The sequence below is a fragment of the Delphinus delphis genome, chromosome 21 (genome assembly GCF_949987515.2).
Source record: "Delphinus delphis chromosome 21, mDelDel1.2, whole genome shotgun sequence".
Taxonomy (NCBI): domain Eukaryota; kingdom Metazoa; phylum Chordata; class Mammalia; order Artiodactyla; family Delphinidae; genus Delphinus; species Delphinus delphis.
The window spans coordinates 15,086,741-15,113,481 of record NC_082703.1 but is presented as its reverse complement, the minus strand read 5'-3'; the positions used below and the strand labels follow the sequence as shown (position 1 = coordinate 15,113,481).

The 26,741-nt window shown below is 36.1% G+C and overlaps 1 protein-coding gene across 2 annotated transcripts in view; it reads left to right on the top strand.

The window, feature by feature from the left end:
- Nucleotides 1-26,741, top strand: part of DLC1 (DLC1 Rho GTPase activating protein) — a 389,008-nt gene that overhangs the window by 34,540 nt on the left and 327,727 nt on the right. The gene's annotated exons all lie outside the window — the stretch shown is intronic.

The following is a 26,741-nucleotide window of genomic DNA, read 5'->3' as shown; positions in this document are numbered from 1 at the left end:
CACAGGAAGCAGTTTTTTCATAACATTTCCCTTTTCTGAAAATCAAAGAAGCCACTCTTTAGACCGGATGGGAAAGGGAAATCATAACAGCAAGCTTTCAGAAACTTCTCTGTGCTGCAAAAGTGGGTCCAACAGTACTAGCATAGGGCACACTGATGCCAGGGAGTCCAGGGCCTGTGGACCAGAGGGCTTGTCCCTGTGCACCCCCAGCTCCAGCCCCCGCCCCTGTCAGGAAGACACAGTGCAGTTTCAGTGAACAAAGAGATAATACTTGTTTCTCTAAGAGCCTAGTAATCAGTCTCAATGGAGTTGCTTGGTGATTTTACAGCTATGGGGAAGGAGGAGGAAAAAAAATTTAGAACTCATTTATTGACACAATTATCTGAAAAATAAAATCAGGAACGAGTCTACGATCAGGAATCCTTTTGAAAAGACCACTTTCTGAGATTGGGAAAGATCCAGATGAGATCACCACCCTCAACTTCCTGTCCGGGGGAAAGAGTTAAAAAAAAAAGAAAAAGAAACAGAATGAAAGAGGAGGGAAAGAAAGAAATCTGAAAAACATACAGCTTCACAGAACTTAGAAATCCTCCAGAGATTAAGGAAAAAAAAGAACTTTCAAGAGAACTGCTTTAAAGAACTTTTAGAAGATGTGCTACATTTAGAAAATCAAACTACAGTTCGGTTGGTTTAAAAATTATATTTTATTAGGAAAGAATTCTTATTCACTAGCTGGACACAAGAAATATATTGATCTGTGCTATAGGAACTGCATTGAAGGCATTACATTTTTAGGTGGTTAGTGAGTTAGTTGGATTTTATTCTATAAAAGAATATATTCTTATGTAATATGAGGATTTATCTTTAATATCCTAGTTTACGAAATTGGTTACAAACTTAATAATATGTAAATGGGGGGGCTTTACCAAAAGTAATAAGCAAATATTTTTTTCTAAGTGAAGGAAAACTATGGGCTTGTTTTTTTTGTGTTCATCATAAATGACAGGGGTAGGAGAGTGGTGGAAATGTCACCAAATCTGGTTTGAGGGGGAAAAAATTGCAATTATAGATTGAACCCATATTTCAAAAGGTCATTTGAAGTACTTTCAACTACTGACTTACGATGTGTCAGCAACATCTGTGATTTCAAAATTGTAATAGTGACTTAATATCAGATCACTGTTTTCGTATGCTGTACAGTGCGAGCTCTGTAGTAACAGAGAACAAAGTATTATTTCGGAGTTTTCTCAAATGTCAACTTAGCATTTCAAATAGCAAGGGAATTCTTTAACTGGTTCACCCCATGTTAGAATATTTTATTGACTATATCTTATCAAGGCTCCAAGAATATCAAAACTTCAATTAGTAGAAAAAGCAGTGGGCTGAGAGTTAGGAGTTCTGTGTTTTACTTCTTACCCAGTTTGACCCTGGGAAAGTCACTTTATCTTTCTGAACCTCCTGTCCCTTATCAGAAATGCAAAGGAGTGAGACTAGATGATGGTTAAGGTTTCTTCCAACTCCAAAATTATGGATCTTGCCAAAATGCCTCCATTGAAGTTGTGCATCTAATGATAATAAACTTATAGCACTCAAATTTTGAATAAAATTAATTTTTTAACTCTGTTAATATTTGATTGTTTTATATTCATATATGACTTAAACTTTGTATTCTGTAGTTTCTAGAAGCTTCCTATTTTCTTTTTGAAAGGAAGAAGACTTTGCACTAGCCCTTTCCCAGCATTTAGAGGTTTTTTCTAGTGCCCACTGATACCTTGAGATTTGCACTGAGGCTCAAAATTCTCTTTACTATCCAATGTTGTGGTCTGTGTTGGTTCTTCTTGAACCTATTCTATATTTTAGTAAAGTATTTTGGAGAGGATGATAAATAATGATAATTTGGAGAAATGACAAATAATTCCTCTTTTCAACTATTCTCATACTCTACCATAATACAGAGGTAAAAAGTAAAGGTTTAATTACTTCTTGGCAGGGTAAAAGCATGAGTGTGACTAAATCTCATCATTAAACTAAACCACCAGATTCCCAGGGAGAGTTTGTGTGAACTTTGCTTTTACTTTCATAGTCTCACTTAGCATTATTTGTTTCTACATTGGTTTCCTCTAGAAAACTGCTCATATTTCATTCTTAGTATCCTTAGAATATCCTATAACATCAAGTTATTTAATTAAATCCCTTGTTCTTGCCTTGCACTCTTAAAAATAACTAACTATAACGCAAGTTTTCTGTTTTTTCCCTCATGACTGATATACTTATTAAATAATTTTCTACTTCATTTTATACAATTTGTAAGACACATTTTACTTCTAGCCTCATTTCTCCTGATTTAATGTCTAAGAAACTTCCAATCATTATTATAATAATATAATAGGACAGGAGTATATTTTCTAATATACCGTAATTTTTGTTTGACAGGAGAGTATTTTAAATAATTCAACAAAATAGACATAGAAATGGTGGTTTTTAAAATATTTTGTTTTCATTCTTTTATTTACTAAACATTTGTCAAACAACATGAGCCCAGTGGTAGATTCAGGAAAGGAGTTCACAATACTCTGAGAAAGAGAGACACATTTTTATTATTTTCTTCCAGTTTTATTGAGCTATAATTGACACACAGCACTGTAAGTTTAAGTTGTACAGCAAAATGATTTGATTTACATACATCATGAAGCGATTTTCACAAGTTTAGTGATCATCCATCATCTCATATAGTCACAAAATTAAAGAAATAGAAAAAAAGTGGTTTTTTCCTTGCGATGAGAACTTTTAGGATTTAGGCTTTTAACAACATTCATATATAACATAAAGTAGTGTTAATTATTTATCAGGTTTAACATTATACCCCTAGTACTTATTTATCTTATAACTGGTAGTTTGTACCTTTGACCACCTTCATCCAATTCCCCCTCCTCTAACCTCCCACTTCAGGTAACTACAAATCTGATTTCTTTCTCCATAGGTTGGTTTGTTTGTCTGTTTGTTTTTGAAGTATAATTGACCTACCACACTATATTAGTTACTGTTACACAACATAGTGATTTTATATTTCTGTACATTTCAAACTTATCACCACAGTAAGTCTAGTTATGATATGTCATCATACAAAGATATTACATAGTTATTGACTATATCCCCCACTCTATACATTCATACTCATAACTCATTTATTTTGCAGAGAAACTCATTTAAAAATGCTAAATACAAACAGAGTCATGCACAGAAATAGAAATGTATCAAGAACAAAGACTTTAAATCCAATTTTTGAGTTGAATACAGATAACCTAGTCCACAATTAAGGTTGTATTCTAAAATGGACAGTGTTTTCAATTATGACAACTACAAAATAAACAATGCCGCCATTGAAATCCATTGATAGCATAGCAGATTTAATTATGTCATTATGAGTTGATTTTCTGCAGCTTGATATACAGCCAGAATAGTCTGTGCAAGCGCTCAGAACAGTGCTGTAATACGAGCTCAATCAACGTTAGTAGAATCTATTTGGAGCTGATTCCAGCTTTCAAACTTGAGGGCCACAAAGGCCATCTTATCTGGGGGATCTACTACCTGTCGAGTCCCATATAAAAGAAAAGGAAGCACATAATTCCTGCTTTCGAGGGCAACATAGGCAAGACGACTTTCACATGTGAAACTATTGGCCTACAAGTACTAGACTGTACAATTCTGGATTTGAAAGCAAAAATAATTGAGAAGAGAGGGGGCAATGTGAACAGAAATAGTAGAGGAATGCAACATAAAGGAACCACCTGTAGATGGAAAAGCCAAAAATTTTATAAACCACATAGCGATGTCACAAAATGCTTCTAAAACTTCATTTTGCTTGAGCTATTTACTGTTTAATTGCTCTACATATTTACTTGATAGCATTGAAAGATTCAATAAATGTCTTGAGTGTTACTGGAAATGTTATGGCTGCTACATTAGGAATATCTCTGAATTCTATATGGAAGAAGCTCGTCAGAAAGTATACACATCGAGTAAAAGAACCCTGGACTTAACTTTAAGAATTAGGTCAGATCACTTCTCTGCAGCATCAGTTTCCTTACCAGGGCACAAAGGAGAAGCTACCTACCCTTATAGGCCTCACTGGCCTGCTGAGATGTTAAGTGACACTATGTAACCTTGAAGACAGGTGAACTGGTTATCACATTTCAGGGGGTCACAACCCACTGGAAGCAGTGAATCTTGAAATAAAATTTTGATTAAAAATCAACTAGAAAAATTGCTGCAAAATATGTTATCCCAGGCCCATCCCCCAGAGATTATGGCTTCAGTATGTCTGTAGAGGGCCCAGGAATATACAGTTTTTATAAGCACCACCCCCCAACCTTGGTTATAGCCCTGTGGATGGTAAGGAGACCATACTTTTGTAAACACTGTCTTTGAGTATGTGGCAAAGGCTATAGTTTATCTTACCAGAAAAACAAGTACTATACATAATACAAATTAGCCTAAAAATATAAAGGTTGAGAGACTCCTTCTGAAATTGTTAAGAGATCCATGAACCCCAGATTAAGAACCTCTAATTTAAAATTTTACTTTTACAGAAAACTGTGTTGCATGAAATCTGCGGAAGAATTGATATTTTTCCTTTTTTGGACACAGAGCTCTTTTTCTCTTTTTAATTGTTGCCATTTCATGCTGGAGAGGGTGTGGAGAAAAGGGAACCCTCATACACTGTTGGTGGGAATGTAAATTGATACAGCCACTGTGGAGAACAGTATGGAGTTTCCTTAAAAAACTAAAAATAGAACTGCCATATGACCTAGCAATCCCACTACTGGGCATATACCCTGAGAAAACCGTAATTCAAAAAGATATATGTACCACAATGTTCATTGCAGCACTATTTACAATAGCCAGGACATGGGAGCAACCTAAGTGTCCATCGACAGATGAATGGATAAAGAAGATGTGGCACATGTATACAATGGAATATTACTTAGCCGTAAACAGAAACAAAACTGGGATTTTTGTAGAGAGGTGGATGGACCTAGAATCCGTCATACAGAGTGAAGTAAGTTGGGAAGAGAAAAACAAATACCATATCCTAATGCATATATATGGGATTTTAAAAAGCGGTACTGATGAACCTAGTGGCAAGACAGGAATAAAGACGCAGATGTAGAGAACGGACTTGAGGGCATGGGGTGGGGGAAGGGGAAGCTGGGATGAAGTGAGAGAGTAACATTGACATATTATGGGGAAGGATGCACACCTCTGTGACTGTATTAAAAGTCATTAAAATGTACACTTTTAAATGGCCAAGAAAAAAGTAGTTGTCATTTCACCTTAATTGTCATTTCAATCAATTTGCATCTTTAAAACTTTTGGAAATGAAGGAAAATAGATGATGAAATTCAACCAGAAAGCTTCAAAGTTTCTGTTAATTTGGTTAATTTATTCATTTGCTCATTCATTAATTCAGTAAGTGCTGTCTTTCAAACAATGTTCTAAAGGGTTAGGATACAAAAAATAGACACAATAGCTACAAAACAGACAAGAATCCATACCCTCAAGAAGCTTACATTGCAGCGAGAGAGATATAATATAAAAGGTATCAATATATAAGTAAAATACAGAGGAAGATATATAGTGATATGTGATAATAAAGCATGAAAAAAGGTAGGAGATGCAATTTTAGACAGGGTGGCAAGAGAATGCCCTGTTGAGAAGGTGACATTGGAGTAAAGACCTAAAGCAGATGAGGGGGTGAGCCAGCTTTGCAGGTGGGGGTGAGGGTCAGGGAGCTGTAGTGCCCACAGTTACAGCCAGCAGGAAGGGCTTGAAATAGGAGCTAGGCAGGCAGGTGTGGCTGGAGCAGAGTGAGATAGATGCAATCTGGAGGAGAAGAGGTCCAAGAAGTGAGGATCTTTGAGGACTTTTGGCCCTTACCCTGAATGTCATGTGACGCTTTGGAGGGTTTCCTAGGAGAGGAGTAACATGATCTGATGCACACATTTTAACGGGCCAGACAAGTAGTTTTCTCTGTGGGCAACACATGTACAATGTATACATCTGAACATATATGATTCTGGTATTACAACATTCCATCTCCTGACTTTTCTTTACCAAAGGCAAATATTTTCATGCTTGTTTATATTTGTTTATAATATTTGTTTTTGTAAACAAAGGAGTCATTTCACCTCATTTGTGATGACCTGTCCATAGGTTCTGATATCAAATCAATTCTCACACTTTTGTTTACCTAAATTGTTTGCTATTTACTAATTCAGTCATTCAACAAAAATTTGTTGAGAGTCTCCCATGTGTCAAGCATTCAGTGGTGAATGAAACCAACAGGATCCCAGACCTGATAGGAGTCACAGCCATGCTTGTCTGTGCTGCATAATCTTTCCCACCTACATACCTCCACCACCCTGTCCCAGTACTGCCCATTCTACAAATGTTATGAAGCTCTTTCATACCCGCTTCTCCATGGGCAGCCATCAGGCAGTTTTGTTCCCAGTCTAACTCCTCCCTTCTCTGTAAAAATGCTGGAATTTGATCATTACTCTTTGCCTTCTCAGGAATGTTAGAAATGATCTTTTAAGAAAATAATGTACTTTGTGAATGCGTTTTGCATATGAACTATTATTTTAAGAAGACAGTAACTTATTTTTTTCCTTAATAGATGTTTCAACCAACAGAATCACATTTTTTCCCCAACCACCTCTTTACTTTCTCATATTACAGGCTAGTGCGCTTTTACAAGATATTTTTATGCTCACGAAACTATGACCTTGTATAAGTTTCCCAGGAGACATGACTCTCAGCATTTTCTTGGACAAACATTTGTTTTTTGTAACTACATGAACAAGCCGAACTGCACGTAGTCCAAAAAATAATTCTGCCTTTTTCACCGCATTCTTTTCTAATACCATATTCAAGAACTTCTAGTATAGTGGCAATTGAAACATTTTACCATTTAATCATGAAGAGGATTTTAAAACAGCACATATAATAAAATAATTTAATATTCTCAGAAAGGTTTTGCAGTGTGTTCTCAATTTTTGGTTGTCATCTGAGTGGACATGAATTAAAAACAAGGCAGCCATGTTTTGCAAATTCAGAATGTATTTATTTGCTTAAACAATTAGCAGAAATCAGTATCTTTTACATTCTAAAACATTTTAGCAGACAAAGAAGGCATATTTGTAATTAAGTTTAACTGTAAAATAATAACATTTCCAAAGTGGTAATTGAGTACTGTTGAGTTTTAAAATACAGGAAGTCGAATAAAAAAATCTAGCCAGGCTAGTGGCATTTCTATAAATTCTTTTGAGGGTAGTCATGATATTTCCAGTGAAGTGTGCTTTCTTAAACCAGTCAGATGAATTGGCTGCTCAATTTAGACTCAGTAAGCATATCTATCTGAAAAAACCCAAAACTAAAATATCCTAGGCTGTGTATTCTGTTGATAAATATGTAGGGAATTTCTCTCTATTTTCATAATTATAACAAAAACAGGAATATCTATAAATGACAATGATTTATTAATCTTTTTTTATAAAGCAAATGTATTACTTATTATGTATACCTAATTATATTCCATTTCTCTTTATTTTTAGAACTAATTATATATATTTAAAATATTTAATCTTTTGATTTTGGTGAAAATACTGAAGACACTCGTTGTGAAGTGGGCTAGTCACTTACCTGTTTCCCAGTTCTTCTGTAAAGTAAGAATTAAATTGCCTGGTAGGGTTATTGTGAAGAGCAAGTAAGGTAATGACTGTGAACTCTTTCTGATAAGAACAAAGCAAAAAACTGTGAGCCACAGTTATTACTTCATCATTATTATTCATACCATACCCATTCTCCCCTGTAAGCTGGAGTCAGCTCAGCTATGGAGGTAGCTGAGCAAACACAGCAATGGGAGACTATCTTGACGTTAGAATATCCCAGTGAGGAAACCCAGCAGTCCCAGAACCACCAAGCATGTATGATTGTGGGCTAACCCTAACCCTGAGACTCCAGATTTGGCCCAGTGAGCAAAATAGTTTGGACAGATCAGATGTATAGCCAAGGCAGCATTCTTAGATCTAGGTTACCACTGTTGCTCTATACTGTTTTCATTCTAAGATCAGTTGAGATCAGTGTCTTATACTGAAGCAGTTCAAGTTGGAGAACAGAGCAATAATTTCAATTAACCACTTTATTTTCTTCCAGCGATTATATGATAGTTATTTATATCTAATGCTTCAGTTAATGGTTGAAAAGTAAAAATCCTTGTGAGATATAGCAATCACGTCACCAATTTGGCATGAGGATATCTGGATATTTTGATATTAAGTAGAAAATATTTCAGTATCTCCACCAACCATACATAGGATAACAGGAGTTGAGTAACCCTTTTACTCTCACTTTATGATGTTTAATTTCTAGAACAGATATAACTACTGAGGTCAGTCAAATTATAGGCAGATACAGATATAATTATGATCTGGTACAATTTTTTAAATTAGCTAATGTTTAATATATTTATAAACAATTATATTTATGAAGGAAAAATATTATTTAAAATATTAAATTTACTTTACCTTTTCTCATTAGATAACTCTTCAAATGTTGCAGTGGTCTTATTGCATTTTTATGTAAGGTTTCTAAAGACTATCTCTCAAACAAAATTTGATGCTAGATGCTGCTGAAAAGCAAGTCGGGCTTAATGGCAGTAAGTCTGATTAAGCAATAGCCAGTAAATGAATTCAGTGTAACCTAAACCAGGCAAAAGATAATTATGTACCTTTCTTTTCTCAAATATATTTACTATTTTCCTTTATCTTACAGTTATCTTAAGGAAATTTGACATATATATGTATAGGCTTTTATTTTTATTGTGATGATAATGTTCTTTGGAAAAATTTGCTCATGGCCATTAATTTTGCAAGATTTTTCAGGAAAACTTTTCATCAAAATATTATTTTGATAATATATTATCAAATAATATTTGATATATTACTATATATAATTATATATATAATATATATAATAATAAATATTATTTTGAATTTGTGAATTCATCAAAATATTATTAAATTATATGCTAGAAAAAGAAAAAATTTTCAGAAAATAAGAGTACAATTTCAGTTAAAACTAAATCACTTTTCATATTCTCATTCTAATTTTATTTTTATACTAAACCTTCTAACTTTCATTATCTCTAATTTTAATATGTTTTATTATAGAATTTCTCCTTGATTCTTTTTTTTTTTTTTGGTACGCGGGCCTCTCACTGCTGTGGCCTCTCCCGTTGCGGAGCACAGGCTCCAGACACGCAGGCTCAGTGCCCATGGCTCACGGGCCCAGCCTCTCCGCGGCATGTGGGATCCTCCCGGACCGGGGCATGAACCCACATCCCCTGCATCGGCAGGCGGACTCTCAACCACTGCACCACCAGGGAAGCCCTCCTTGATTCTTTAAAAACATGTTTTCCTAAGTTTGTAAGAAAATGATATCAAAAGAGTTGTGAATTATAATTAGGTTCAGGGACTAAACCCTGAGAATCCCAATGGCACATATAATTACTGAGACTTTCACAATAATTCAGATTTGGGGAAATTTATAATCTGATATTACCAAGTTTTAGCCACCACCAAATTAAAAACTTTTCCTCAGTTAGATAATACCTCACTGCATTCTTGATCAAGATTTTGATTTTTCTTCACATCACATCACAACCTACCATTATTAGCATGCAAAGTTACAACATGGCATTCATGTCTCCTGTGTCAGATTCCTAAATCCTGTCGATGTTTGCCAGTGATGCATACAATATCCAGTAAATAACAGGTAAAGTTTGAAAATTGTACTTTAAAAAATATATATATTTATTTTTTGGCTGCGTTGGGTCTTCGTTGCTGCGTGCAGGCTTTCTCTAGTTGTGGCGAGTGGGGGGCTACTCTCCGTTGCGGTGTGCTGGCTTCTCACTGCAGTGGCTTCTCTTTTCGCAGAGCATGAGCTCTAGGTGCGTGGGCTTCAGTAGTTGTAGCACGCGGGCTCAGTAGTTGTGGCTCGCAGGCTGTAGAGCACAGGCTCAGTAGTTGCGGTGCACGAGCTTAGTTGCTCTGCGGCATGTGGGATCTTCACAGACCAGGGATCGAACCCGTGTCCCCTGCGTTGGCAGGCGGATTCTTAACCACTGTGCCACCAGGGAAGTCCTGAAAATTTTACTTCTTGAGTTAATTAAAACAAACACCAATATATTCTTCTCTGTGAAAGAGACAGTTATCTCTCATTTGACACTGGAAATGTTGTCTCATGAATTCCAAAATGACCTTCCCTTGTTCTTTCTCTTGCAAAGGCTAAAGGTTACCTCTGTTTCTCTCTATTATATCAACTCGATCGGAGCTGAGCTATCTGCCAATCTCCACCTCGCCAAAGACTATTATTACTCAAGTCCAACTGTATACTTAGCTTTCTACATAAAAAGAGTCTTTGTTAAGCCCAGTGATCTCTGATTCTAGGTCATTTCACAATCCTGGGATGATTTTTCTTAATTGCTTCGTAAGGTTAACCTCTGGAATGATTGTGGCTTATAAGGTACAAGATGTTCCTTAAATTGGTTTTTTCAGTAATCCATGAAGTGCCAGCAAACTGGCCTGAGTTGCCTGAGTTCATCTTGGTCTCAAAACAGAATGGCTAAAGGGATCTTAGTAGAAAAGCACAAATGCCCCAAAACCCCTTTAAGTCCCAGAAAATGATCAAAAACAATGGTGTTTCCCTGTTGCCAAATCGGCTACTGTGTATTTGTGGCAGTATATTAGAAACTGCATCACCTACACCCAAAAATTTTCTAAACCAAGGTGGTGTATTATTTCTGAAATCAAAATGAAAAATTAAACGCTGAACACTGTGGAGAAAAGAGAGGGGTGGGATTCATGTTAAGGATAATGTGGACACTACTCCTAAAAGAAATTTTAGGAGATACAGGAGAGAAACTATTCTTTCAACCCTGGGAAATCCCATGAACATTGCTTGAAAATACGCTTCTATTCCAGGACTTCATGATTCATTACCGAGCTTTTTTCCATGTAAATGTCAGTGGATACCCACAGTGATATACCATAGACGGAGCAATTGCGAATGGGGGTGAGTCACCTGGTAAGAGGCCTGCCCAGCCATAATCGCTGATGTTGACCAAGTTGACTGGAGGTAGTTTCCAAGTTGAGTTTTATTTCAAAAATTGGGCTCTTCAGAGTAAAAAATATATTAACATTTAGTTATCCATACTGCCAATATCCTGGACCTTGAATCTTTCACATATGTCACTATACTAGGGACACAGTTTAGGAGGATTTACCCATATACCATTCAAAAATATTCAAAAGTATTCTCAAAGGATCAGGAAAACCAATTTGATTGGTCTAACTGAAAAAAAAAAAACAATAAAATTCAAAAAATAAAAATAAAAGACAAGGAACTGTAACCACATCTTCCACTCCAGAATGGCAGCAAATATTAGACAAAAGTTTTCTTATATGACTTGTACCTTAAATCTTAGCCTATCCTCTGCATAAACCAAAATTGACTAACTCTAAAAAGAAGATTTATTGTAATATTTATCACCTAGAATAGAGATAGTATCTAGCAAACAACTTTTTTCTTTTCTAATATAGTACTGAGAAGCAGTAAAGAGCAAAGGCTCTGGAGTTAGATTACATGGACAAAAATCCCATCTCCACTACTTACTAGTTGAGTGAATCTGGTCAATAAAGAAAAAATATTTGAAAATGTATGGTAGACCAATTCTTCACAAACACACATTCACCTGAACCAAATCTAACATATGCCAAGTTGATATTACTCAATGTCACGAAAAGAGTTAGTAGCATAAATTGTATACTTAATAAGAAAATATAAGAATTACATGAATGCAAAAAAAATATTTAGTAAAAAACAGCATATATTTTAATCTCAGTGTTGGAGATGAGTCAACTTCCAGGGACATTTTTTATTTCTAGGGAAAATGAGTTGCATTCTGATTCTAAAAATGAACATTTGGAAAATAGGTTGCTAATAAATTGAGACTCATAGAATACATGTTACTCAGTGCAGTGGAGGCTGGAGCCCTGAACACAGTAAAAGTTTGGGGAACTTTTTTAAAATCACAAGAGACATTAGAACTGAGACCTAGTTGTTTTTTTTCTCTTTTCTGGTTTTTGTTTAGTTTTAATTTACATAGAGCCAGAAGTTTCTGCCTCGAGTATATGATGATTTAAAACTTGGTCATGACTAAATGAACAAGCCCAGGCCATGGTTTCCAATAACAATTTTTCCCATTGGGAAGGGTTTGTGGAACAAAAGAAATGTAAACAAAAAATGAATGTTATTTTTTCATTCCTTGCAATTTGAAAGTAATAGAGTAAGGAAACAAATAAGCTTATTTTAAAATGCCCAGAAGTACTATATTATGCATGAAATTAAATTCTGTTATAGTGTTGCTGAAATATGTTATATCATATATTTTATATCCCTGAAGATTGTTGCTTGAGTAGCTTCACGACAATAAGATGAGCAAGGTAGAAGGTTCATTGATATTGTTAATTTCTATCCTCATTTGTCATGTTTCTTTTTTCTCAGTTGTGGAACATTTCTCATCATTTTTTATTCTTTTTGGAGGGAATTTTACAATTCTTTCACTGAGTGTTATAAAGCTAATCCAGGGCTAATTAGCCATGGGGGGGTTGTTTGTTTAACTTCTAGAAAACAAATTAAAAGTCTTTTGTGATATTCTGCTTTGTAATCGACATACTACTAAATCTTTTCAGGTCGTGAACATGGATATAAGCGATTTTACCAATGGGCTGATCACTATTTCAGTTGACAACGCTATGATTCAGTAATGACTTACACCGTCTCCTAACTCTTTTCTTAGGATTTTCTAAGTCTTCCTTAGAGATGAAGTATACTGAATATGGGTACAAGGGTTTGAAATGTATTTCTTTGTATCTCTCAGTTGCATGTAGATATGCTGAATTCGGTTTGGCTCCTTGGAAAACTCTTAGGTGCTGAGTATGCAGATTCCTCAGGTTTTTAACCTAGAAAAAGAGAGATGTCTGGGTTATTCTTGCTTTTTTTTTCCTTTCTTTTATAGCTGTTGCACCTCAGGGTAGGATGATATCATTCAAAAAACAAAAAGAGGCCTTCCTACAGTAATGTTAGTAAGTCTGTAGTCACCGGCGTGTCATAGATACTAATTCCGTCCCTACTCATTACTGTGGCTTTTGTGGAATTAACCGGATGTTCCGTTTCTTTGGGTTGTTCTAGGTGATATCTTTAATAATTGGTGGTTCCTTACTCTGTGCCTATATTTATATCTTTGGGCTTAGGGTGGAAAGTCATACTAGAAGCCCTGCAGCTGTTGTTCCATTTCCTGGTTTACAGGCTCTGTGAAGATCTAGGCTGTGTATTTGTGCTTGTCTCTGAAGTACAGGCTTTCGTTTGTTAGTGCCTAGAACTTCCTCCTTCTTTCTTCAGATCACTCATTTACCCTCCTGCCTCTCTCCTCTCCAAAATGATTCTGCTTTCTGTTCCTGGTTAAAGACGTAATGAGTATAGCGATCTGTGGCTAACTGCCTACTGACTTTTGGACAAAAGTGGAAAGACACCAATAGCATGCACTAAGATCAAACTATGAAGCTGTTAGCCAACTCGCTCTCTCTCTCTTTCTCCCCTTCCTCCCTTCTTTCTTTCTTCAATCTCTCCCACTTTCCTTCCTCTTCTCTTCTTTACTCCTCTCTTCCTCCCTCCCTCCCTGCTTTTCTCCCTCCCTTCCTTCCTGCCTTTCTGCCTTCCTTCTTCTATCTTTTAAATATGAAGTTTGGAGAATACATGACCTTAAACATGAATGTCCTGGCCTTTTCCCTTTTTGGTGGAATTTGTGAACTGAGTGACTTCTTTAATGCAGGGAGTGTTTTACATTTGAAAATTTTGTAATTACCTACACAAATAATACCCTTAAATGGAATTTCCTTTCCACGGTTGCTCTATGTTGCACACAAGTAAGATGTTTTGCACTGCATTTTCATTTGTCAGATCCCAGTGCTTTTTTAAGTCAATTGAGTCCCTTGTCACATGACCATCTTGGAGACAGGCTTTGACTTCCACTTAGTTTAAATACCGTAGCTTCTGCCTTTTTCCCCCACTTTGCTGATATTGATCCAACTGACACCCCATAAAATCCAATCCAAAATAAAGGTATTGAAAAATCATCAATTACATGAATATTATCTTGGAAAACATCAAGCAAATAATTTTATCTAATTGTATTTCCATATATTTTTCATATGTTGCTTTTGTCCTCCTTACATCCATAATTTCTTAGTAAATTTTTCCCCGAAAGAATATATTTATTTATTTATGTTTTAAGTCACTTTTACCACACTTTATGATTCAGTTTGTATATGTTTTTTCAAAATGTCAGATTGATACATCTTTGAATATAGTGGTCAAGAGGTTCATTCCAACTTTTTCCAGAACTATGACAGAGAGTTTGCTTTCTCAAATTTTCATAGTCTCTGAGAATCTGTCAATTCAAAATCAAATAGGGATTTTAACTTCTCGCTATAATGGAATAGCTCATAGCAAACCAATGCTCCCACCAAAAATAATAGTAAGGCTAAAAAATAATTTTTTTTAACTCTGTATGTGAAGGCATCAGAGAGCTATTGAGGCAAATAGGAATTAGTGTCCAAGATATCAGAAAGAAGGGAACTCCACAGTATGAGGAGAGATAACTCCACATACTGTGAGGTGCTGTTCTTCTCAGAATATTTCCTCATCCTCTCAAGCATTTGGCAAGGGAAAAGAGACAAAGGCAGAGAGCCACTGCTAAGAGGTAAGAAGGCAGCATAACTTTCAGCAGTCGCATAGTTAGAGAAAGAAAAATATTGGCATTGAGAGCTATCATCACATCCAAGACATGAGGGGATATGACCCATGGAGAAAGAGGACCAGGGAAACAGGTCTGATATTCAGAGGTTTTGCGTTTAAGGCATTAATGAATTCTAAGGCCGCACAGGACCAAAGAGTGAGAAACCAAGAAGAGCTTTTAGCAGTCACATGGAGCTGAGAGAAAAACTGAAGTTTAGGTCTAACTAAGAAGAAATTATTAAACCTCTCAGGTCCTCAGTCGAGACCCCTGAGGGCAAGACACCTGGAATGGGAGTGAACAAAGAGAGAAAATCTTATCAAGACTTCAACCCAGCCAAAAGGTAACTCAGTTCCCAATTGAGTTGTGATTGGCCCCCACTATAGCTGCTTACCAGGAAATAGGCTGAACTCTCTCTGAAGGGAAAACATATTATCCAGAGTCTCTACAATATTTCATGCAAAATTCCTAATAGATGATCAAAAATATCCAGGCATACCAAGGAACAGGAGCAAAGAAAAACAGATACTAGAAGTAGACCCACAAGTGATCTAGTTACTAGGGTTATTGGTTATGGACTTTTAAAAACTATAACATTCAAGAAAACAAACAGTAAAATAGAGAATTTTAACAGACATATCCATAAAATTTACCAGAGGCATCTGTTAAAAACAATCAAATGAAAATTCTAGATATAAAAACTACAATGATGGGCTTCCCTGGTGGCGCAGTGGTTGATGCAGGGGACACGGGTTCATGCCCCGGTCCGGGAAGATCCCACATGCCACGGAGCGGCTGGGCCCGTGAGCCATGGCTGCTGAGCCTGCGCGTCCTGAGCCTGTGCTCCACAACGGGAGAGGCCACAGCAGTGAGAGGACCGCATACCGCAAAAAAAAAAAAAAAAACTACAATGACTAAAATTAAGGTTTCACTATATGAGTTATACAAAAGGTTTAACCAACAGAAGAAATACTTAGTGACCTGGAAAATCAGAAGTAGCCAGACTTATACACAGATTAAACAATGGACATTTTTAATGTGATATCAGCACAGAGAAAATATCAACATACATGTAATTTGATTTCCAGAAGGTGAGTAGTTTGAGAAAAAAGGACAGAAACAAAAGTTGAAGAGAAAATGGCCAAGAATTTTCCAAAGCAGGTGAAAGACAATTTCAAGAACTGCTACAAATACAAGTAAAAATAATTTCAATGATATCCACTTTTAAGCAAGTCATCATTTAAAAAAGCAGTCAAAAAGATAATCTTAAAAAGTAGAGAAAAACATGAAGTAAGCCAGACAAAGACAAATATCATATAATCTCTCTTTGTGTCGAATCTAAAAGAATGATACATATGAATTTATGTATAAAACAGAAATAGACTCACAGACATAGAACACAAACTTATGGTTCCCAAAGAGGAAAGGTTGAGGGGTAAGGATAAATTAGAAGTTTGGGATTAACGGATACACACTGCTGTATATAAAATAGATAACCAACAAGGACCTACTATATAGCATAGGGAACTATACTCAGTATTTTGTAATAACCTATAATGGAAGAGAATGTAAAAAAAGAATATATATATATATATGTATATATATTTACATATTTATATACATATTAAAAAAATACATAGAGAAAACCAGCCATTACTGTTTAAAATTAAGTAGAGAAAAACAGTCATACATTTAAAAGGCAACAATAAGACCTAAAGGAACAAAAGTCTCAACAATGAATAAACATGCAGATTCCTGCATTTTATTAGTCAGATATCATGGAGCATACTTTTGGGGAGAAATAAGGAAAAAGGCTAGAACTATGTGTGAGTGTTATAACTATTGGTTTATAAATGACATATTAATGAAGAAAGTGGGACTAGATCTTATACAGCCTCCAGTTAGAGAAGAAGAAAATTGAACTGTACAGACTAATAAGAAGTGTAATTAGAGATAGATTACTGTAGATAATCACCCTGAATCTCTTCTAACACTGAATGATATTTGCTTGTATTCTTGTAATTTTACAAATCAATACAGTGGAATAATATTTTATACTAAAAAATAACTGGATCATAACAAATGTATGAGAAGAGAAATATTGGAGCTTGTATTAATCAAAAACTCAATATTATTTTGGTCTTAAGAATAATCCATTGAAGTTTTTAACATAGTAATTTTCTTCATTCATTAGAATGCACCTAAACTTAACACATCAATCATTGAAATCTTCTGTCACTCATTTGAAACGATCTTAAGACTGGGAATTCTAAACCTATCCTCTGAGCTTATGATTCTGAACTATTTTTGCTTTGTTCTGTAAGAAGAATTTGTGCATTTTGTATTTACTCTAGAGTTTAAACAATATATTGATGTATTTACATCAGGGATATGACTGATAATGATGCTTTGCAGATTCTGGATAACTATAGTATACTGCAGACTAAACTTCGACCTTAAATGAGAACAGTAAATCCTGGGTAAAAGGGATAGACAAAAGTTCCAAACATTTGACATTAAGAAGCAGAGGTACTCCTTAGCGAAGACGTGTTATAGAATTGTGATACTACAGCTGCCTTTTGGAACTTCATAAAGCTCATGATCACACAAAGGCTGTGAGAAATATTACAGCTTCTCTGAGATCTGTTTGCCTGTATTTAACATAGTGGTTCCCTAATTAAATAGCCCCCAGAATCCTTTTTTTCATGAAAGACCTTTATATATATATATATTTTTTTTTTTGAAATTAACATTCGATGGAACACTTTGATAAAATACTAAGTAGTCTAGAACTTCAGCTGCCCTTGAAGCTTCCAATGGCCATGAGGGGTGATTTCATATTAGGTCAGCATAATTTAACAGATCATGGGGACCAATGTGTCTAATAGACAAATTCAAGACATTGGAATTACAACATTTTTATATATTATTTCTCTAGTTTATTTTTTTAATACTAAAAGGACTGTGGATAATAAATGTTAAGAGGAAAGGAAAGCTGATCTCTGTGCTCCTAATATTTCCCTCATGTTCTCCTTTGGTTTCAACTCAAATTGGGTAATAAAACAAAATGGGGATGAAGGAAATATATAGAGAATACCATGTTTCTTCTGGCTCTCAAATCAGACACATTTGTCCATCTGGGAGTTTTAAATATATTGAAGATGAATGAAATTCTCCATAATGGTAGTTTGGTAGAATTATCCCAGGATATATTTCAAATTTGAACTGTTTGACAGTTAATATCACTTATCATAATTAGAATTCACTTTGTGAGGAAGTTGAATAAGGCAGTGTTCTTGCAAAATATTTCTAAGCATATATGTAGATAGTAAGTAGGAAGTAAAAGCAGTTCAACACAAAATGCTAGGTAGGAAAGTGAAAAGGAAATTACTGCTGAAGAGAAGTAGTTTTTGGCTCTTTCTGCCTTTTAAAACTGACTGACTTCCTTCTACTAGTCAGCATTGTTCCTTTGGTTTACTTTTTCATCTAAAGTTCCATGAACATTACTCTCTTACTGAGCTTCAATTTTTGAGGAATCACTACGACGACCTACTTTGAAATATTTCTGTATTACATGGAAATAGAACTAAATGCATCATCTCAGAAAAAAATGATCAGGGTTCCTTTAATGTTTTTATTGAAATTTTAAACATGTAAAAGCAGTATCACTATGTCTGGGCATTACATTGATATATGTGATATATGTAGCTATTCAACAAGAGCTAAGATAGGATATTTGAGATTCTTATGGGCAAACCACTTCACATATCTATTTATATTTATTAACATGTTTTCAAATAATAATACTAATCAAAGCAGTTTGTATCAGTAGCATTTCCAGAGGTTATTAAATAACTTTTAATGGGCACAAGATTTAATTGTTTTTCTTAAGGTAGATTCTGTGATACCCTATTTCTGAAAGATATACCATAAGTTTCTATGATCAAAAAAGAATGAGAAACCTGTACATGCTCTAGTTCCGTCTTGAAAATTCATAATGGATAAAAGTATCCATTGAAATTTTAATCCACAATATTCTGAAAACCCTGCAGTAAAGAAACTAGTATTTCCCAAATTTATGTGACCAAAGAGTTTTTCCACCCTAAATCCTGTTATCTCACAAATCCAATGTTCAGTGGAATACACTTTGAGGAACACTAAACTATATTTATGGACATTTCATCTTCCTTCTGGGAAGGATATTCTTAGAGTAAATTCAAAAAGCTGATGGTTCAGAAAAAACGTCTACTAGGTGATTGTGTTTATCATAATCATCCTCATCAAAGATGTATTGTGAAGGGAAGGACATGCTTTCTTATACTAAGCAGGTTTAGGAAAAACAGAGACACCAAGGGATGTTCCAGCAGTTGGTTAGTAGTACTCACAAGGTGATGTAAGTCTTCTTTCTGTGAAATCACAAACAACTAGCTGTAGTCTTTTGATGTCAGATCTGCTATGAATCCCCAAAATACTGGAGAACAAATAGCTAGTTCGGGTTTTATCCCTCAAAGGATTTTTAACTCAAAAAGAGCATACAAGATATATGTTTCCATTAGAAGTGGAACGAATGCCGGGATTGGTTCAAATACTAATTACATTTGAAGTTTGCTAATTTACACTTGGTTCATTAATTTGGATTTTTTTTAAATGGAGAGGGGTGTATCAGCAACAGAAAATGCAGTACCTAAACCCCAGTTTCAGTTACCTGTGGTAAACTGTGGTCTGAAAATATTAAATGGAAAATTCCAGAAGTAAACAACGCTTAAATTTTAAACTGTGCTTCATTCGAAGTATCGTGATGAAATCTCTCGAGGTCCAGCTCCGTCCCACCCAGCGGCCCGACCTTTAGTCGCTTCGTAGCCGCCTCAGTTATGAGATCAACTGTTGTGGTATTACAGCACTTGTGTTTATGTGACTCTTGTTTTACTTAATAATGACACCAAAGCTCAAGAGTAGTGACGCTGGCATTTCAGATATGCCAAAGAGAAGTTGTGAAGTGCTTCTTGTAAGTGAAAAGAAAGTTCTCGACTTAATAAGGAAAAACGTCGTATGCTGAGGTTGCTAAGAGCTATGGTAAGAAAGAATCTTCTGTCCCTTAAATAGTGAAGATGGAAAAAGAAATTCATGCGGTTTTGCTGTTGCACTTCAGACTCCAAAAATTATGGCCACAGTGCGTGATAAGTGCTTTAGTTAAGATGGAAAAAAGCATTAAATTTGTATAAAAGATATTCTGAGGGAGAGAGAAAGAGGCCATATTCACCTAACTTTGATTACAGTATACTGTTATAGTTCTATTTTATTATTAGTTATTTTTGTTAATCTCTTACTGTACCTAATTTATGAAGTAAACTTCATTACGGGTATGTATATATAGGAAAAAACATAGTATATAAAGGGTTCGGTACTATTGTGGTTTCAGGCATCCACTGTGGGGTCTTGGAAGTATTTCCCACAGATAAGAGCGGGACTTATCTGTTGTAAAAGTTTATTGGAACATAGTCACATTCATTTGTTTACGTATTGTCTGCAGCTGCTTTTTTTTCACCTAGGTTTTTGGGTTTTTTTTTGGCTATGTTGGGTCTTCATTGCTGTGCGTGGGCTTTCTCTAGTTGCTGCGAGCGGGGGCTACTCTTAGTTGTGGTGCGCGGGCTTCTCATTGAGGTGGCTTCTCTTGTTGTGGAGCACAGGCTCTAGGTTCCCAGGCTTCAGTAGTTGTGGCATGCAGGCTCAGCAGTTGTGGCATGCAGGCTCAGTAGTTGTGGCGCATGGGCTTAGTTGCTCTGCAGGATGTGGGATCTTCCCAGACCAGGGCTCAAACCTGTGTCCCCTGCATTGGCAGGCAGATTCTCAACCACTGCGCCACCAGGGAAGTCCTAACCTAGTTTTATTAAATATTGCTTCTTTGGGATGTGTTTATAACAACTCCCAGAACATTTTCATGTAAGGATTCAAAGTGGTCATATTAAAAAACAACTTCAATATAAAGTTTGTTTATCTCAGTTTTACAGTATTAAAAATGACAGACCTGCCTTAAAAACAAAACAAAAGCCAAAAAAGGACTATTACACCCAAAATATAAGAAAACCATTAAATAAACAAGTTTCGCATTTCCATAACTTTGTATCCATCTATTCTTTTTTTTTTGGCCGCTTGTGGCATCTTAGTTCCCTGACCAAGCATCGCACCCAGGCCCCTCAGCAGTGAAAGCATGGAGTCCTAACCACTGGACTGCCAGGGAATTCCCTTTTTTTTTTTTTAACAAATACTATTTTATTATTTACAAAATACATAGTGATCATAAGGGTACATGACACAAATTACAAACAGGAAAAGTACAAGGAAAAGTAGAGACAAATGCATTAGGGTTTTTTTTGTTTGTTTTTTTTTAGTGACTTAGGAAAAATTTTAACTTTTTTTTTTTTAAGGAAATGAAACTACATAATTTCTACCAGAGCCATACTAGCAGTGAAACATTTTTAACTGTGGAAATTGTGGTTTTGGTTCAGAAATAAGTTATATATTTTTCACCCCTGATGATGGGGAAAAAAAAGTCAGTGCTATGTCTTTGTGGGTTGCTCGTCTATGGAGATCAGCAGTTACTGCAACAGAGTCAGCCCATTCTGTTTAGAAATATATTTTAAATGTTTAGTAATTGACATGCGTGGTTGTCCTTGATTACATTCATAGATTTCACCAAACAGGCACACTGATAACAGCTAAGTTGAGTAGTTGTGACAGAGACCATATGACATGTGAAACCTAATTTATTTACTTTCTGGTCCCTTACAGAAAAATTTGCTGTCCCCTGGTTTTAAAGGGTATTGTTTTGGGGGGTTTTTTTGCAGTACGCGGGCCTCTCACCCCTGTGGCCTCCCCCGCCGCGGAGCACAGGCTCCGGACGCGCAGGCCTAGCGGCTACGGCTCATGGGCCCAGCCGCTCCGCGGCATGCGGTCCTCCCAGACAGGGGCACAAACCCGCTTCCCCTGCATCGGCAGGCGGACCCTCAACCACTGCGCCACCAGGGAAGCCCAAAGGGTATTGTTGTGTGTATTGATAAGTGCAATGAATGAGGGTTAGTGGATGAAGAGCAATCATGGAGGGGAGGTGGCTGTTTTGGACAGAAAACGTCTCTGTATGGCGATGGCATCTGAGCGTAGAAAGACCTGAAAAAGTGAGCAGGTCAGCCTACGAAAATCTGGGGAAGAGTTTTCTTGGCAACGGCATTGCACTTGGCGTGTTTGAAAACCGGCTGGAAATGCAGTGGGAGGCGAGTGATGTGAGAGATGCATGAATCTTAGGAGATGTGGTCTTAGGGATGGGCCAGATCACATCTTTTTAGCCACAGTAAATTTGGATGTCGAGTGATAAGAAGGCTATGACTTTTGAGTTAGGGAAATAACATGAACTGATTTGTTTTAAAACAGTCATTCTGGCTGTTTTGTTGAAAACTGACTCCAGAGAGACAACTAAGAAGGAAGCAGGACAATTCCCAATTAAAACAAACAAACAAACAAACTGTTCTGAACAGTTTTAAAATCAGACTGGGGACCCATTTGTCTGAAGCAGATATAACTCTGCTTAGGAGCTGTGTCAGGATCAGATGGCCTTTAGAGGTCCCAGGCAGCCTTCTGATTCTGTTATTTGAATCAATTTGTACTACATTTATGACATGATGGTGTTTGCTGGCAGGAAATGTCATAGTTTTGGAGTTTTAAACACCATCATCTGCACCCAGACCATCCCCTAAAAGACAGCAAAGAGGCCCCTGCAGGTCCACGTACACAGTGGTCCCTAGGAGCTAGTTACCAGAGTAATACAACAATATTATTTGCTATACGTAAGCATGTGGACCTTCTAAGCCTCAGGCATAGCCATTACATGAGGTCATGTGTGCTGATGTGATTTGTTGAAAGAAATAAACATAGAATTAATCACCAGAAAGGAAACCTTATTACTTAATGTGAAAATGATTCACTTGGCTTAGATCATGTGTAAGATAGAATTCTGTTTTGACTGTAAGAAAATAAAAGACATATTTCAATGTTCAAAAGATATTCAATGGACTAAAATATCCACCAGCATGTCCTAGAAATATAAGAAATCAACATGAACCAAAAAGAAAGCCAGCAGCATGTCTAATGAAAATCAGGCATCAGGCCTTAAAATACACTCTCTCACCTTCATCTCCTGCCCCTGTTTTTTCTTCACCTTGATTAATGTTTTCATTCAAGGGAAAACTGAGTCTGTTTGCTAAAGCCTTCATTTCTCAACTTGTCAACTTGAGAAGCAGTAGGAATGGCACAGAGAAGAGAAGGAGGGCTAAAAGAGGTGGGAGCTGTGTAAATTTTGAGGACAAAGTCGAAGTTCCGTGGGCCATCAGAGCTTTTGGAAAATCTCTGAGAGATGACTGAAAACTATTTTAATGTCTTAGATTACATGAAGATGCCTCAAGATGATCAACTCAAAAACTATGTGACTGTAAATTCAAACATATTCTCTCAAAGTTCACCTTTTAATATATAGATTTTTAGAAATGCAGATTTTATAGAATATTTTATACAAGAAACCCTCAATCATTTTTTAACACAGAGCTGAGTCACTAACCCCGGTCCACCCTCCACTACCCTCCCACCCCGGCCCTGCCAAAAGCACAAAGATATAGGAAAGTTCCTTTTTTAAACTTCAAATCTGTGAGTACAGTGACCAAATACATTTTCACATTTCTGGTAGTATGTGAATTTTTTAATATTCTATGCATTTTGGCAAGGGGTCAAATAAATAGGCCATTATAGCATCAAGCATCTTTCACATGGTACTAGATCTTACAAGATAGAGCAATGAAGCAGAGTTCTGGGAAGATACAGTTTCCTCCTTAGCTTGTATGTTATCTGCATTTTCCAGTTGCTGTGTGTTAAAAAGCTGCTTAAAAAATAAAAGTTTTTTGTTTACTCCTAAAGGAGCTTTTAAATTTGTAAAGCCCCAATTGTCCAGACAATGATATTGATATATATATATTTTAGTATTCGTTGTTTTTTTGTTTGTTTGTTTTTTTATACTGCAGGTTCTTATTAGTCATCAATTTTATACATATCAGTGTATACATGTCAATCCCAATCGCCCAATTCAGCACACCACCATCCCCACCCCCCCGCGGCTTTCCCCACTTGGTGTCCATACGTTTGTTCCCTACTTCTGTGTCTCAACTTCTGCCCTGCAAACCGGTTCATCTGTACCATTTTTCTAGGTTCCACATACATGCGTTAATATACGATTTTCATTTTTCGCTTTCTGACTTACTGCAATCTGTATGACAGTCTCTAGATCCATCCACATCTCAACAAATGACTCAATTTTGTTCCTTTTTATGGCTGAGTGATATTCCATTGTATATATGTACCACATCTTCTTTATCCAGTCGTCTGTCAATGGGCATTTAGGTTGCTTCCATGACCTGGCTATGGTAAATAGTGCTGCAGTGAACATTGGGGTGCCTGTGTCTTTTTGAATTATGGTTTTCTCTGGGCATATGCCCAGTAGTGGGATTGCTGGATCATATGGTAATTCTATTTGTAGTTTTTAAAGGAACCTCCATACTGTTCTCCATAGTGGCTGTATCAAGTTACATTCCCACCAACATTGCAAGAGGGTTCCCTTTTCTCCACACCCTCTCCAGCATTTGTTGTTTGTAGATTTTCTGATGATGCCCATTCTAACTGGTGTGAGGTGACACCTCCTAGTTTTGATTTGCATTTCTCTAATAATTAGTGATGTTGAGCAGCTTTTCATGTGCTTCTTGGCCATCTGTATGTCTTCTTTGGAGAAATGTCTGTTTAGGTCTTCTGCCCATTTTTGGATTGGGTTGTTTGTTTCTTTAATATTGAGCTGCATGAGCTGTTTATATATTTTGGAAATTAATCCTTTGTCCATTGATTCGTTTGAGAATATTTTCTCCCATTCTGAGGGTTGTCTTTTTCTCTTGTTTATGGTTTCCTTGCTGTGCAAAAGCTTTGAAGTTTCATTAGGTCCCATTTGTTTATTTTTGTTTTTATTTCCATTACTCTAGGAGGTGGATCAAAAAAGATCTTGCTGTGATTTATGTCAAAGAGCGTTCTTCCTGTGTTTTCCTCTAAGAGTTTTATAGTGTCTGGTCTTACATTTAGGTCTTTCATCCATTTTGAGTTTGTTTTTGTGTATGATGTTAGGGAGTGTTCTAATTTCATTCTTTTACATGTAGCTGTCCAGTTTTCCCAGCACCACTTATTGAGGAGACTGTCTTTTCTCCATTGTATATCATTGCCTCCTTTATCATAGATTAGTTGACCATAAGTGCGTGGGTTTATCTCTGGGCTTTCTATCTTGTTCCATTGATCTATGTTTCTGTTTTTCTGCCAGTACCGTATTGTCTTGATTACTGTAGCTTTGTACTGTAGTCTTAAGACAGGGAGTCTGATTCCTCCAGCTCCATTTTTTTCCCTCAAGACTGCTTTGGCTATTCAGGGTCTTTTGTGTTTCCATACAAATTTTAAGATGATTTGTTCTAGTTCCGTAAAATATGCCATTGGTAATTTGATAGGGATTACATTGAAAAGACAATGATATATTTTTTTTAAATCTCAGAATCTGTTTTTATGGGAGAGTCTGGAAAAGTGAAAATACTGAGTATTGAAATACAGTCAGTCCTTTTGCAGTACCAACACAGTCATTTCAAGGATTAGTCTTGATTGGTAATCGAATAGTGGACAGTAAAATTTGATACGTTATTTTCAAGAAAGCCACAAAACCTGATGAACAAATACAATAAGGCAAAATCAGGAATAGAAGTAGTCTCTTTTTCCAGGGTAGCTCTACAGAGCACAACATGTTTCCTATGTACATTTGGACAATATGGGAAAAAGAAGTTAGGATGCGAGGAAGTAAGATACCTGGATTCTGGTCCCTGCTTCCCAATAATCAGTTTGGGGAAAGTAATTATTATGTCAGTAGTCCTGAATTTCCTCATTTACAAGTGAGAAAGTTGTATTAAAGCTCTAAAATTCCTTATCTATATCTTATTCTTGGTAAACTTCACATTCGTATCCCTTTGGTGGGTTATCAGAAAATGTGTGTATTAGTTTCCTAGGGCTGCATAACAAAGTATCACAAATCGGGTGGCTTAAAACAACTGAAATTAATTTTCTTACAGTTCTGGAGGCTAGAAGTCTAAAATCAAGGTGTCAGAAAAGCTATGTTACCTTTGAAGGCTGTAGGGAAGAATCCCCCCTTGCCTCTTCCTAGCTTCTGGTGGTTGACAGCAATCCTCGGCGTTCCTTGTCTTGAAGGTGCATTGTTCCATTCTCTCCCTTTGTCCTTACATAGTCTTCTCCCCTGTGTGTCTGTGTCCGTGTCCAAATGTCCCTCTTCTATTTTGTAAAAAGAGCAGTGGCTTAGAAGTTATTATTCTATCTCAACTCTATTGTTAGCTAGTTATGGGAGCTCTATCTGAAATAGCATCCTCATTTGTAATACTACAGAATTAAATTAGAGTTTCTCATCAAATCCATGGTTCTATATGAACATCCACTTTTCTTTCTACCTCCAATCAAAACATTGTAATTGGAGGAAACTTTGTCATTTTTTTTGTATTTGTTCCCAAAAAAAGAGAGTTTTTTTTTTTTTTTGAGTCAACAGAGCATGTCTTGCAAAATTTATACGACCAGAGTACCCTGACATCATACATAATTGAAGATAACAGCCTGCATATTATTGCATAATCTCACTTTAGCCTGTCAGTTTTAAAGATAAAACAAAAGTCAGTTACTTGCCATTTTGAAGGAAGAAAGCTTAATA